Source organism: Spermophilus citellus (assembly GCF_964194105.1).
Source record: "Spermophilus citellus genome assembly, chromosome: 1".
In the NCBI taxonomy this organism is placed as follows: domain Eukaryota; kingdom Metazoa; phylum Chordata; class Mammalia; order Rodentia; family Sciuridae; genus Spermophilus; species Spermophilus citellus.
Window position 1 is genome coordinate 219,866,813 of NC_138182.1, and position 13,163 is coordinate 219,879,975.

Genomic DNA, 13,163 nt, shown 5'->3' on the forward strand with positions numbered 1-13,163 from the left:
AGATGGCGAGTTCCAAGCCAGCCTCAGCAAAAGTGAGGCACTAAACAACTCAGTGAGACCCTGTCTCTAAATAAAATACAACATATGGCTGGGCTGGGAATATGGTTCAGCACTCAAGTGTCTCTAAATTCAATCCGTGGATTCTTCCCAAAAAAAGAAGACTATTATATACAAATAAAATAGATATATCTTCTCATTTCAGAATATTTATACTCTCATGACAAGAGAGTCAAATAAATACATTACAATATTCTGGTGAGAGCCACAACAGGGTCATAAAAGGTGACAGGATAAACAAGATGAGTCACACCTGGACTGAAAAGTCAGAAAGCTTTATGAGAAAGGGAATCTAATAAGGCTTAAAGGATGAATAGGAAGGGCTCTAAATCCATCATTGCTATTCCCTTTCACTTATGCTATTCCACATCCTGAAATACCCACTATCAGCCCACACCTGTCAAAATCTACTCATCTTTTTTCAAGGTTTGAAAAGCCTTGAAAGCAGTTTTGATCTGCCAACAAGGCTCCCAGGTGTTAATCATTTTATTCCTTTAAGAAATCGGGGTGGGGGGTGGTGTTGCTTAGGGGGTGTATAACACAGAGAAGACATCAGGAAAACCATGCTCAGACAGACTCTGCCAGCTCTTTCTTTCAAATAGGCCCTGAGCATACGGTATGTATGCATACTGATTTACTAAGCAGGAAGCACAGAGTTTGTAGGCAGTACTCTTTGAAATGGAACTTTAATAGCTTCGGAATTCCAGTACCAGTCTATTGGAATCCCTTGTTTTGGTCTTCACAACATTTGAATGAATTGTTGGATCTCAAAAATCAATACCCCAAAGTATGGCACTTTGGCATGCTATGTACTTATAAACTGAAGGACACTGGAAGAACTTGAGAAGTTAATTTTCTTTCTCCTTCCCTTCTTTCTCTCCTTTCCTTTCTCCCCAAAGGCAGGCCATTGAAACTAGAATTCTTTTTTTCCAATACAGGTTACAGAAACTAGAACCTCTATCCCCCTCAAGTCATCCACAAAAAATTCAAAATATTACTCTAAGCTTCCTCCTCCTTTCTGTGTAAGAGCTGGCCAGAAAGAAATTGTCTAACTGATCCTGCCCCATACCTTGGAGGAAGGAAAGCTAAACTAGAGACCAAGAAAAATCTAGGCAGACAGACCTTAGATAATAACCTTATCTAATAACTTAGATAATAACCTTTGGCCTTATCACTTATATACATATATTACTTTTCAAAGTATACTGTCCATTAGTTCCTATTCTAATGGAATCCCAAACAAAAACATCCTTACCACGGATGTTTTAATTATGAGGCCAAAATGAGAACCCTTAAATACAGCAGGTTGAAAAGGGGTGGAAGTGTATGCAAATCTACTACATAGAGGGAAAGTTCAACCCTGGAGAGACTCTATATAAATCTCATAACTGACCTCAATTTCTGGCTCTCAGCCTTCTCTGCAAATTTTCTCACTTTACTACATAGGTAATGGACTACTAACTCTTTCAATGTTTTCCATTCTGCTTAACCTATGGAAAAAGTTATAAAATGTACAACACAGATCTCAACCTTGAGCTGATGTAGAACCTAGAATTTCCCATGTTGGGACTTCAAATATTACAGACACAGTTCTTTACATAAGATTATTATAATTTATCCCCACTTATCTGTTTTATTCTAACAAATTCTAACAATGGAATTTTCATAGCATACAGTCTAATAGTTCCTATGCTAATGGAAAGGACTAATGTAATCACAAACAAAAATATTTTTTCAAATCTTTATATGGCTCAAGAAACTACAGGAACTCCTAAATTAATGTTTTTCAAAACTAAAGAGGTGAAGAATTACTAAAGTAATTATTGATGTATGGCCAATAAATATGTCAATAAATTAAGTATTTTCCTCCCCTTCTACGACTACTTTTCTTTCCTGATAAAAGTTCTTGAAACCAAACTTGCAACATAAATAGAAAGAACTCATAACCCATTAATTTAAATGTTTCTCTGATAAAATTCATAAAATTCTCTCTACAACACTACCTATTAAATAGACATGCTAAAAAAATTCAATATGATTTGATCACAACTGCTGGGGCAGGAGAAATGCAAGTTCAAAGCCAGCATCAGCAGTTTAGCAAGGCTCTAAGCAACTTCACGAAACCTCATCTCAAAATAAAAATATAAAAATGGCTGGGGACATGGCTCAGTGGCTAAGGGGCCCTAGGTTCAATCCGGGGTGGAGGGGGGAGGTGTGTGTGGGTGTGTGAGAGAGTAAATTGCTTGCACTTAATTTTTTCTTAAAATCAAAATGCATGAAAAATTAATATAACAAAAAATTCAATATGAGCCACTTCATATGTATCCTCAATCATAGCATGTAATACTCATAATAATCATAGCATGTAATACTCAAACTACAGATACTAGAAGTAGTAAGAATACTGATATTTTCAATAATTCCCACATTGTAGCATATAATTAGAATCATGTAATCTTATATTTTTGATCCAACCAATATGAATCAAATATGTATTATCTAGTCCCTGGCACATAATCAATAAATGGCCCTAACTCAAATGGCTGAATTCATTTAACTCATGCATTTAATCTGTACTAATACTTTTCCTTTTCACTGCCTTAAAAAAACACAGGCTCTCAACTAGATAAATCATTGTTAGCTATCACTAAGTACTGGTCACACAATGACATTAGTGCCATGGTCCATGTCCCACAACATTTTGGTTTGGAAGTGTGCTCATTCACTCAAGATATAAAAAGAAATTGCTGATTTTGCCATCAAATGCAGATTTTTTCCTCATTGTAGCAACAAAGTTTTGAATGATTCCCACCTCTGCTATTCTCAGCCCACAGACCTTGAACAGACTTACTCTGGCACCAGGTTCTAGGGACAGAACAGAGACACAAGCTAAACCAACATTCTGTTCTATTAAACATAGGATCAGTGATAATTCAGACAGGCACAGGATTCTAGTTATGAACAACTAAGTCCAACAAAGCTCAACTGCAAGGTTTCTTTCTACATTATAAAGGACATAGATTCTTCCCTACTTATTTGATGTTATGATGTTGTGAGCCTAGAGCATTTTTTTTTCCGGTACCAGGGATTGAACTCAGCCACATCCTCATTCCTATTTTTTTTTTTATTTTGTATTTTATTTAGAGATAGGGTCTCACTGAGTAACTTAGTGCCTCACTGTTGCTAAGGCTGACTTTGAACTCACAATCCTCCTGCCTCAGACTCCCAAGGTACTGAGATTACAGGCACCCACCACTGTGGATCCTAGAGCTTTTGAGAACAAAATTGACATATTAGAAAACTGAATTGAGAGATAGTCAATAGCTCAGACTTGATTTCAGCTTCATCAGAACACAAACCTTACCATGGATGTTTTAATTATGAGGCCAAGGAATTCCATTTTGCTTAAGCTTCTTTGTGTCATCAGGTTTTGAAATTAGACATCAATATAAACCCTCACTATTACTCATTAATTATGTGGACTTCAGCAAATTACTCAATTCTATCTCAATTATCTCACAGTACCTACAAAAATGTTATTAAATAAGTAATATACATATTGTTAGCAGTATAAGTTGTATACTTTGGGAAACACTACATTAAATTCATATTTAACAAGTGAAAAGTTTTTCATTTTCAGCTTACTATACTTACAGTAATATCAAATCTAAATCACCTGAGATTTTGAAAACACTGGCAATTTTGTTATCACTACAGAATAAATACTGGTAATAATAGGAGGTTCAAGGAGACCATTGAGAACATTTTGGCTAAGGCTCTAATAATTCCAAAAAAAATCATAAGTATCTATTTAAACACGGATATAAATCTACGGTACATGGTGAAAAGGGTTTTCCAAATTTTTAAGTCACCAATTAATAAGTCTAATATTTTCACTGTAAAACTCAACACCTTATCTCAGAATACTGGCAAATTCTCTGAAAGGAGCTAGTCAATTTACATTTTAAAACTGTAATTTTTTTTCAATATTTGACCAATAAAACTGAGAGTAAGTTAAAAGTCTTTCATTAACCTTAAGCACATTTGTTTTTTCATGTTTGTTATAATTTATAGAAACAAATGTAGATTCTGACAGATTATATTATCTCAATTATATTTTTCTTCCTTTTTTTTCTTTTTTCTTTATCTCTTATTTTTTTGTTAAGGTATTGGTGATTGAACTGAGGAATATATGTCAAAAAATATTGACATATTTACTAGCCATACATCTGCAACTGAGCTACATCTCCAATCCGTCTTTTTAAACATTTTTTTTGAGGTATTAGTAATTGAACCCAGAGCTTCATACAACAAGTGCTATGCCACTGAGCTGCATTTCCAACACCCCATACCTTTTAATTTTTATTTTAAGACAGGGTCTCGTTCAGTTGCAAAAGGTGGCCTCTGCAATCCTCTGCCTCAGCCTCTGGACATGGGGGGATTACAGGCATATGCCACCATGCCCAGTTTCAAGTTATTTTTCATTCATTCTTCACAATACAAAAGTAACATCATAATGTGGTTAAGTGATTAAATAACTATGTAAAAGCCATCAGAAAAGAAGCAATGAGAGTAAAAGTCCTGATACCCAAGTTGTATGATAGACTATTTTAGAACTGTCATTCAAAGAATGTTAAGTTTAACCTTCTTCAAGAAACCTGCAAAACAGATGTACAATTGTTGATGTGATTCCAATGACTTCATATGAAAGCTACAAATGTTTAAATTTGCATCTAATTGTTTTTTTTCTTAAATTACAACAATACTCAAATGAGAGTTAACAGTGTTCATCTGTGATATTCAACCAAACATACCAACTTTACTATTTCTTCCATAGACTTTCTTCTAATATATAGTTGTCAGATAATGAGAAACAAGACAGATTTCCTCATCATATCTAAACTTCAGAAATTTATGTTTTCTCTGTTGCTATTTGGAAAAGTTCTCAGAGCACAAACTTTTGGTTCTCAAAAGCAATATCTAAGTCATAGTTTCAACCAATTTCTCTATAAGAACAATGTTTAAAAAATCAGAAATTGGTTCCTAAACACAATGTCAAGGCAAGATTTTTTAATTCAATTTACAGATAAGTATCAGAGCAATACTAATTTACAAAGTTATAAATAACTGTGCTGTCATTTTTTAAAACCACTTAAGATAACTCACATATGTAAATACATTAGTAAACTATATAGTAAAAGCATCTACTAATAAATTGACAAAGAAACATCATAAACTTTTAAACTTCATTTTTTTAAATGTAGTCAAACATAATCCTATTTTCTCTGAGCAGCTGTTCATTTGGACACGTTCTTTATTTATTGATACACTGTGTTCAATGCTAGGGTCACATTTCTTAAACAGGAACTTCCAAATTCTATGATAAACATTGACACATCTCAGTATGTCAATATTTATACTGTCAGGACTTTGATAAGTTTCTTCAACAATGGCTGTACTTTACTTCTTAGCAGTCACTCATTTCTATTTCAATTGATCAAAGTCTTTATCCAATAAACTTTTTGTTCACTGCTCAGATAAAAATCACAAGTAACCTAATAGCATTCTCTTACACAAGGTAGAATGCAATTCCAACATTGTGGTCACTTCTGTTGGGTTAGAAAAGCTCTGAAAGTGGCACACAAATTCAGAATACAATAATGTCCTCCAAGTAATATTTGTTTTTGATTACTTAATCCCAAGTCTTATCGTCACTTCAATCCTATTAAGGTATTGTTAAGGCTGAAGCTGTTTCAAGATTCATAGAAATTAAACTATATCCTATTTTATTAGTCTTAAAGGCTAGGTGAAGATATAATACACAGGAGAAGGAGTCTTGGTGAGTTAATTATTTTAAATTAAAGAAACTTAGGAAACAGCAAATGATGTAAGAGGCTTTCCTTTGATATCTCCTTTTCTGCTTAGAGTCTGGAATCTGAATGAAGAAAACAATTACCTCTGGTTCTTTCTGCAAGTTTCCATTAACTAAACTCATATCACAGGAAGAGAGACTGAAGTCTGTCAACACACCTGGACTGACTATTTCACACACCATTGTGTTCTATTTGGGTCCTAAAAAGGTTCACTAATAAATCACTGTGTGATTTACAGGCCAGAGACTTTATCCCAGGCCATCATATGTACTCCAAACCCACCCAGTCCCCCTAAAAAAAAAAATCATTTACTGTTCTGACTTTCCCTATTCTCCCTCTTCACTATAGAAAAAGGGATATATAAGTTTCTGAGTATTGGGGACTATTGAATAATCAAACTGATATAATTTCCCCTTACTATGAATGTTTCCCCTTTGGCATTTTAATAAATTTGTATGCCTTTTCTCCTTTTTAATCTTTGTCAGTTTGTACCAGCAAACCTTCAGAGGGCAAAGGAGAAATTTCCCTTTGTCCTTCTGCTGGTTTATAGGCTGCAGTAACGATAATTATATCCAGAGGGCACAGTCTGAATTCAGTACAAATAATAGTTATGAAGTCTGGTTCATTATCCAAGATTAAAGAGTGTTTTAAATGAGAAGTTTTACCTAATTTTTGTGCTGAGTGTCAAAAATTACATTAACAAACTAATCAACCTTGAGTGCAAATGTCTGAATCAACCTTAAGAGCAAATGTCCATATCACTGGGATAAAATTTTTGAAAAGTCTTACAAGCACCTTGGGATTTGCCAATAGTACAGAAACAAATCTATGATATAGTTAGTGGTAGTAATGGCATCTAACAAAAACATGAATGACTAATAAGCAATTTGAAATTCTATCATGGATTTCTTCTATTTGGCAAAATAAGTCTTAGTTTTCTCCAAAAGAATCAAATGTCATAACATGAAAAATTTGGTGATGGCAACTGTCCCCTGGTCAATGATTTCAGCCAACGCTTTAGGAAAAAAAACACATGATCACTTTCTCACCTGTGATGACTGGTTCACAAATGACAAAGGGCAATAAAATGTAATAGCTACCTCCTACCTGTATAAAAGATCTCTCTCCCTTACTTTAATGGCAGCCATCTTTTTGTAGGAAACAAGTTAGAGAGCAAATAAAGCATTGACTTTATACTCAGAAGATCCAGTTTGAAATCAGAACTTGAATGCTTCTTAGTTGAGTATCCTTGATCATGCAATTAATGTATTAAAGCATTCATTGTCTACCATAGTAAGACATTCCCAGTTCTCTAGTGAGATAGAAACACCTAAATAGAAACATAATATAAGCTTGTGAAGTGCAGAGGCCAGGTGAAAATGCCTCTGAAAAGTAGTGCTTGAGCCAGTCTGACGTTTTAAGGACAGTTTCCTTAACTTAGATCTAATATTACTCTTAAACGAGAAATGGATAGGTAAAAGTGCTTAGGGGTAAAAGAAAAATAAGGAAGGACATTCTCCAGTCTGAGTGAACAAAGGCTTAGAGGCAAAAAATGATACAGAGTCGGATAGAGTGGCCAACACATGTAATCTCAGCAAATCAGGAGGAGGAGGCAGGAGGAGTGCAAGTTCGAGTACAACCTCCGCAACTCAGTGAGACTCTCAGCAACTTAATGAGATCCTGTCTCAAAATTTAAAAAAATAAAAATAAAGATCTGGGGATTTATCTGAGGATAAAGTGCCACTGGGTTAAATCCCCAATACCAAAGGGAAAAAAATGAATCATAAAATTATAACAGAATGGTACATAAAAACAAATAATTGAGTGCTTTTAGGCTACAAATCAGGAATTATAAATTTGAATGCTCAGTCAAGTTTATTCAGATAGCCAAAACCTACTGAATATTTCTGTACCTCAGAAAAATACTTTGATCTTGGCCTAAGAAAGCAATACAGATAAAACTCTTTACCTTCATGGATTTTATATATTAATAGAAGAGAAACAATTAAATATACATGTAATAAATACGCAAAATACATAGTATACTAGTAAAAGAAGAAAAAACAGGTTCAAGACTGAGAGTACAGAGGCAGGGTGTGGATTATTTCAAAACTGAAAATTTAAATAGGTTGAGATAGGCTTTGTTGAAAAAGTAACATCTTAGCAAATGGATAAAAGATGAAGAAACTGCCTGTGTAGACGTCTAAGAAAAAACATCCTGAGTAAGGAAAGCAGCCAAAACACAGGTAATAAAATAGAAGTAGGCTTAGTGCACTTAAGAAAAAGGGTGGCCAGTATGGCTAGGAAAAAGTAATGGAGGGAGCAAATTAAAGACATGAGAGTAGAGATCAGATCATGTGTTCCTGTAGACCAATATACAGAAGTTGGCTCTTACCATTGGTCAAACCAGAACTTATTAAGATTTTTAGACAAAGAAGTAAAGTTACCTTCTTTTTTAAAAAATAAACTTTATTTGGGGATCATTCTGAATTTACAGCAAAGTTACAGACTTCCCATATACCTCTCATCCAATTTCCCTCATGTACCTGATTATATTACCATGGTAAATTAATCAAAACTAGAAAACACTGATACATTGCTATTAACTAAACTCCAGACTTTATTTGGATTTCAAGAGTTTTTTCATTAATGTTCTTTTTCTGTTAATCTAGGGTAACACATTATCTTTAGAGTCCTATACCTTAATGCAATTTTTAACATATGTAAAAGTAACATTCTGGCTAGTCTATGAGAATAACCTGTCTGACTGAATAAAGCGCATTACTATAACCCAAGAAAGAAATGTTAGTTGCTAATGACAGAAGTTCAAGCTCAAGATGATCAGGGCACTAATGACTGCAATAGTAGTAAACTGTTGAATTCATGATATATTTTGTAAAGGAAGCCAAAAAATTTGCAGATGGATTTTGACAGAATATAAAAGAAAGGCGTCAAGGATAACTTCAGAGCAACTGATTGTATAGGCATGTCATCAACTGAAGTGAGAAAGAGGACAAATTTGGAGAGAAGAGTTCATTTGGGACATCTAAAGTCTTATAAATATACAAATGGTGATGCAGAGGTAGACAACTGGACTGGATATATAATTCTAGAGTTCAGAAAGAGAAGGAACTAAGGATATGAATATGGAAGCCTCGGATAAACAGATGATTAAGTCAAAAGACTTGATACCATTATCACAAGGAAGGAAAGAGGAAAAGAAAGGAACCAAAGATTGAGCTCCAGAACACTTCAACATAAAATGTATGGACAAATAGAAAATTCAGCATAGCAGACAGAAAGAGCAATCAAAGAGGTAGGAAAAAAAAAAGAAAGAAAGAAATACGGTCCTGGAAATCAAGTAAAGTAAGCATATCATGGAGGAGCAATAAACTGTGTCCAAAGTTACTGACAAGTCAATTATGGTGATGACCGAGAATGACCAACACCCAGATCACTGGTGATACTAATAAGAGAATCTTGTGGCAGCATAGAAGAAATAGCCATGTAAGAGTGAGCTTTAAGAACAGAACAGAAAAAGAGAAATTGGGACATGGAGCATAAAGAACACTTTCAAGAATTTTTGTTATAGAAAAGATCAAACAAATGTGTAGAAAATAGAAAGATAATAAAAGAAGCATATCTTCCCGACACCCTACTTATTACTAGGAATTGAACCCAGGGCTTCCTGCATATCAGGCAAGTGCTCCAGCACTAAGCTACATACCTATCTTTTTTTTTTTTCTATTTAATTTTGAGATAGGGTATTGCTAAGCAACTTGTGAAACTCTTGCCTTAACCTCCAACTAGCCTGAACTACAACTGTACCTCAACAAGCCTTGCAAGGCAAAAACAGCATTTCTTTTTGTTTAATTATTTTTTCTAGTTGTAGATGGACACAATATCTTTGTTTTTATTTATTTATTTTTAATGTGGTGCTGAGGATTGAACTCAGTGCCTCATGCATGCAAGGCAAGCACTGAACCACTGAGCTACAACCCCAGCCCCCCCCCAAAAGCATTTCTTAAGGTAAAAAAAACAAAAATAAGTGCAGAAAAAAACAAAACTTTTATAGGCATTTTTACAGATGGTAATCCAAGAGCCATGGGGGGAAAGGATGAAAAGGGGTTGTGGGACTCAAAGACAAACACTCCAACACAAAGAACCTCAACTTAGGCTATGGAGTCTACTGGAGGATCAGAGAAAGCAAACAAATCACTGTCACAAATCACTGTGAATATTAAGAAAGAAAAAAGATAACTAATGTAAAAGGAAAGTACTAACACTACTATTAATACAAGATACAAGAACTGTGATTATGGTTCAGTGTTAGAACACTCACCTAGCATGTGTGAGACACTGGATTTGAACCTCAGCATCACATAAATAAATAATTAAATAAAGGTATTGTGTCCATCCACAACTAAAAATATTTTTAAAAATACAAGATACAAAATAAAAAGAAAATAGATTAACAAAGTGGTCTAGTGGTATAAAAGCTATAACAATTTAATTCAAAGCCCTTTTATTATGTGCCTAACATAATAATAATGCAAATCAATCATCTTCCAAACTTATTCCTCAACTCAGGGGGCTTTTATTTCTGTCAAAAACTAAGCCACTCACACAATAATAACTAACACTTAGGCCTGGGCATGGAGCTCAGAGGTAGAGAGCTTCCCTAGCATGAGCAAGATCCAGAGTTCCAACCTCGGTAGTGTAAAAATAATAAATAAAAGGATAACCAAAATGTCCTGTGTGTTTACTGTTTGACAAATATTTGGCTAGATTATTTCATTTGTATTAACTCATTTAATCCTCACAACTCTGAGGAAGCATATGACCATCTCCATAGAAAAATTAAAATATGTACTATTTTTACATACAATCCTGGGGAAACCATGAAACCAAAGTTGAATATACTCTTCGAGATGCAGGAGAGAGGATTTTTGAGCAGGGGAATGACAAAGTCAAATTTTCTTCGTAGTAAGAAAATGATCCAAGATGATTTGAAAAGAGAATCCACAGCAGTACTACCAAAAAGATTAGTTTGGGGCAACTGATATAAGCTAGTACTTGAAATAATTTTTCAATAATGAAAACCAAAAGCAGGGTGCCGATTAACTTAATGATCATGCAGATCAATTCCCGCCTCCCAAAAGATACCCTCACATCAGATTAACTTTGTCGTATTCTTACATGAATACAATAAACATTATACACATGATCAGTCTCATCCATTGGCAATTCTGATCCTCTATGAATAACTGAAAAATGATGTTCTCTATTATTTTGAAGCTGAGGTACATAAGAATCTATTACCTAAAATTAATAGTAACCCATAAATATAACAAATCAATTGCAATCTCCCACAACTTCAGTTTCCTGGTGCTCTTTACAGGAAGCCTGAAGCATATAGCTTCATGCAGAATTATCACTCTGAAGTGCCAAATGATCAAGATGATATTCACATGAAAGCAAAAGCAGTTGTAACATCTACAGACACATTTACTATTCTGGAAACCAAACTTGATCAGTTGCACAACATAATTTCCATAAATAAACTAACTTTGTTTAGTTTGAATGGTAAGTCATAATGTAAGGCAATTCCAAGTGCAAGCATTAAGACTTGCTTTTTTAAAAAATATTTTTAGTTGTAGGTAGACACCATACCTTTAGTTTATTAATTTATTTTTATGTGGTGCTGAAGATGAACCCAGTGCCTCACACATGCTAGGCAAGCACTCTATCACAGAGCCACAATCCTAGCTCCAAGACTTGCTTTTGATTAGTGGAAGGTACCAAGTATTTTTATAATTTCTTAATCCCATCTTCAACATCCCCAGTAAATTCTTTAAAGGAACAGACCATCTTTATTTTTCTGCTGCAATCTCATGGTACTATGAATAAAGAAGATATTCAGTAAATGTCTATTAATTTAAATATTTTACCAATTCTTTTGACTATTCCGTATAACGGTTATTAAAATCAAATTAGTCGTGGTTTAACCCCCCCCCTCAAAAAAACTCTTTGTGTATAGTAGCAAACAATAGTTATCAAAGAAGTAATCACATACAACAAAAAGGCAAATCTTCTAAGCACGGTGTTGCCCTAAATACTAAATAATCTCTTTATAGTTTGGCTGAATACTGTTCATTAATCAACACCTCAGGAGCTTCTTTACTCTTCATATTTCACCTTCTGAGTACACAAAGAACTGATAACATTCTGAAAAGACCCCTATGGTGTCTAAAAAAAAATTAACCACGCATTTGGAAACTAAGAATTGCAATAATTTTCTGATACACTAAGGGGATAAAGAATGGAAAAACTCTGCCCCTCTGACTTCTGAAAAATTCCAAGAACAATGTAAACTTGAACATATCAAAGTACCTGCTTCTTCATCTATAAAACACAGAAAACAAATGTGGGCAAAATAAAGCCTCATCTAATGGAATTATCAAAATCTGAGGAGACTCAATAACACCATTATTGATAAAAACAAAGTTGGTATGTAATTTATTTTGCTGGTTTACCATTTCTCTACAATACCTATCAATTACTGCACTCAGAAAAGTGCAATTCCTTACCAAGGTTACTACAGAAAAGTTCTTTCCTAAGAACATTTAGGACCTACTGACAGTCTACAAAAAAAAAAAAAAAAAAAAAAAAAAAAGGCTTGGAAACAAAAAAGGCAAGTGTTGGGGAAAATATAAACCTACTGAAAACAATCATCCGGATTCAAGTGCCCCCCTCATCCCACAACTAATACAGAGCATTTCAAAAGCACATTGCATTTCTAAAAATCACTCAGAGAAAAAGGGAAAAAATTAAAAGGGGACTCCACTGCGACAAGCCTTGTAGATGAGGCCTGGAGCCCTGGGATCCCCCAAAACCCACAAGCATTAGGTACAGGAGCTCACACAATGAAGAAGATTCGAGGAGGGGAAGGTTCGCGCAGTGTGTACTTTTAGAGGTAAATGTAAGAGATTTTTAAAAATTAAAGAAAAAAGTAGGAAAGAAAAAAAGGAAAACAGAACAGAATATTACTTATTATTCAAAAGGCCGCGGCCACTTCCGGACCCTACCTCAGAGTTACTCCACTTCCGGGTCTTCTAAGAAACGCCGGCTCCCACTGATAAGCCCCACAACCAATGAGAGTCTCAGTTACTTCCGCAGCGCCTCATGATGTATCTAAGTCCCGCCTTTTCCGGTTAGGAGAAGCCTATCCTA

At 34.5% G+C, this 13,163-nt stretch overlaps 1 protein-coding gene across 2 annotated transcripts in view; it reads right to left on the reverse strand.

The window, feature by feature from the left end:
- XRCC4 (X-ray repair cross complementing 4) overlaps positions 1 to 13,133 on the reverse strand; it is a 249,222-nt gene extending 236,089 nt beyond the window's left edge. The window contains exon 1 of one of the 2 annotated variants that reach the window (XM_081296082.1): positions 13,019 to 13,133. The gene's annotated coding sequence lies outside the window, so the exon portion shown is untranslated. The other variant, XM_081296084.1, reaches the window with a different exon arrangement.
- Positions 13,134 to 13,163: the final 30 nt, after the last annotated feature.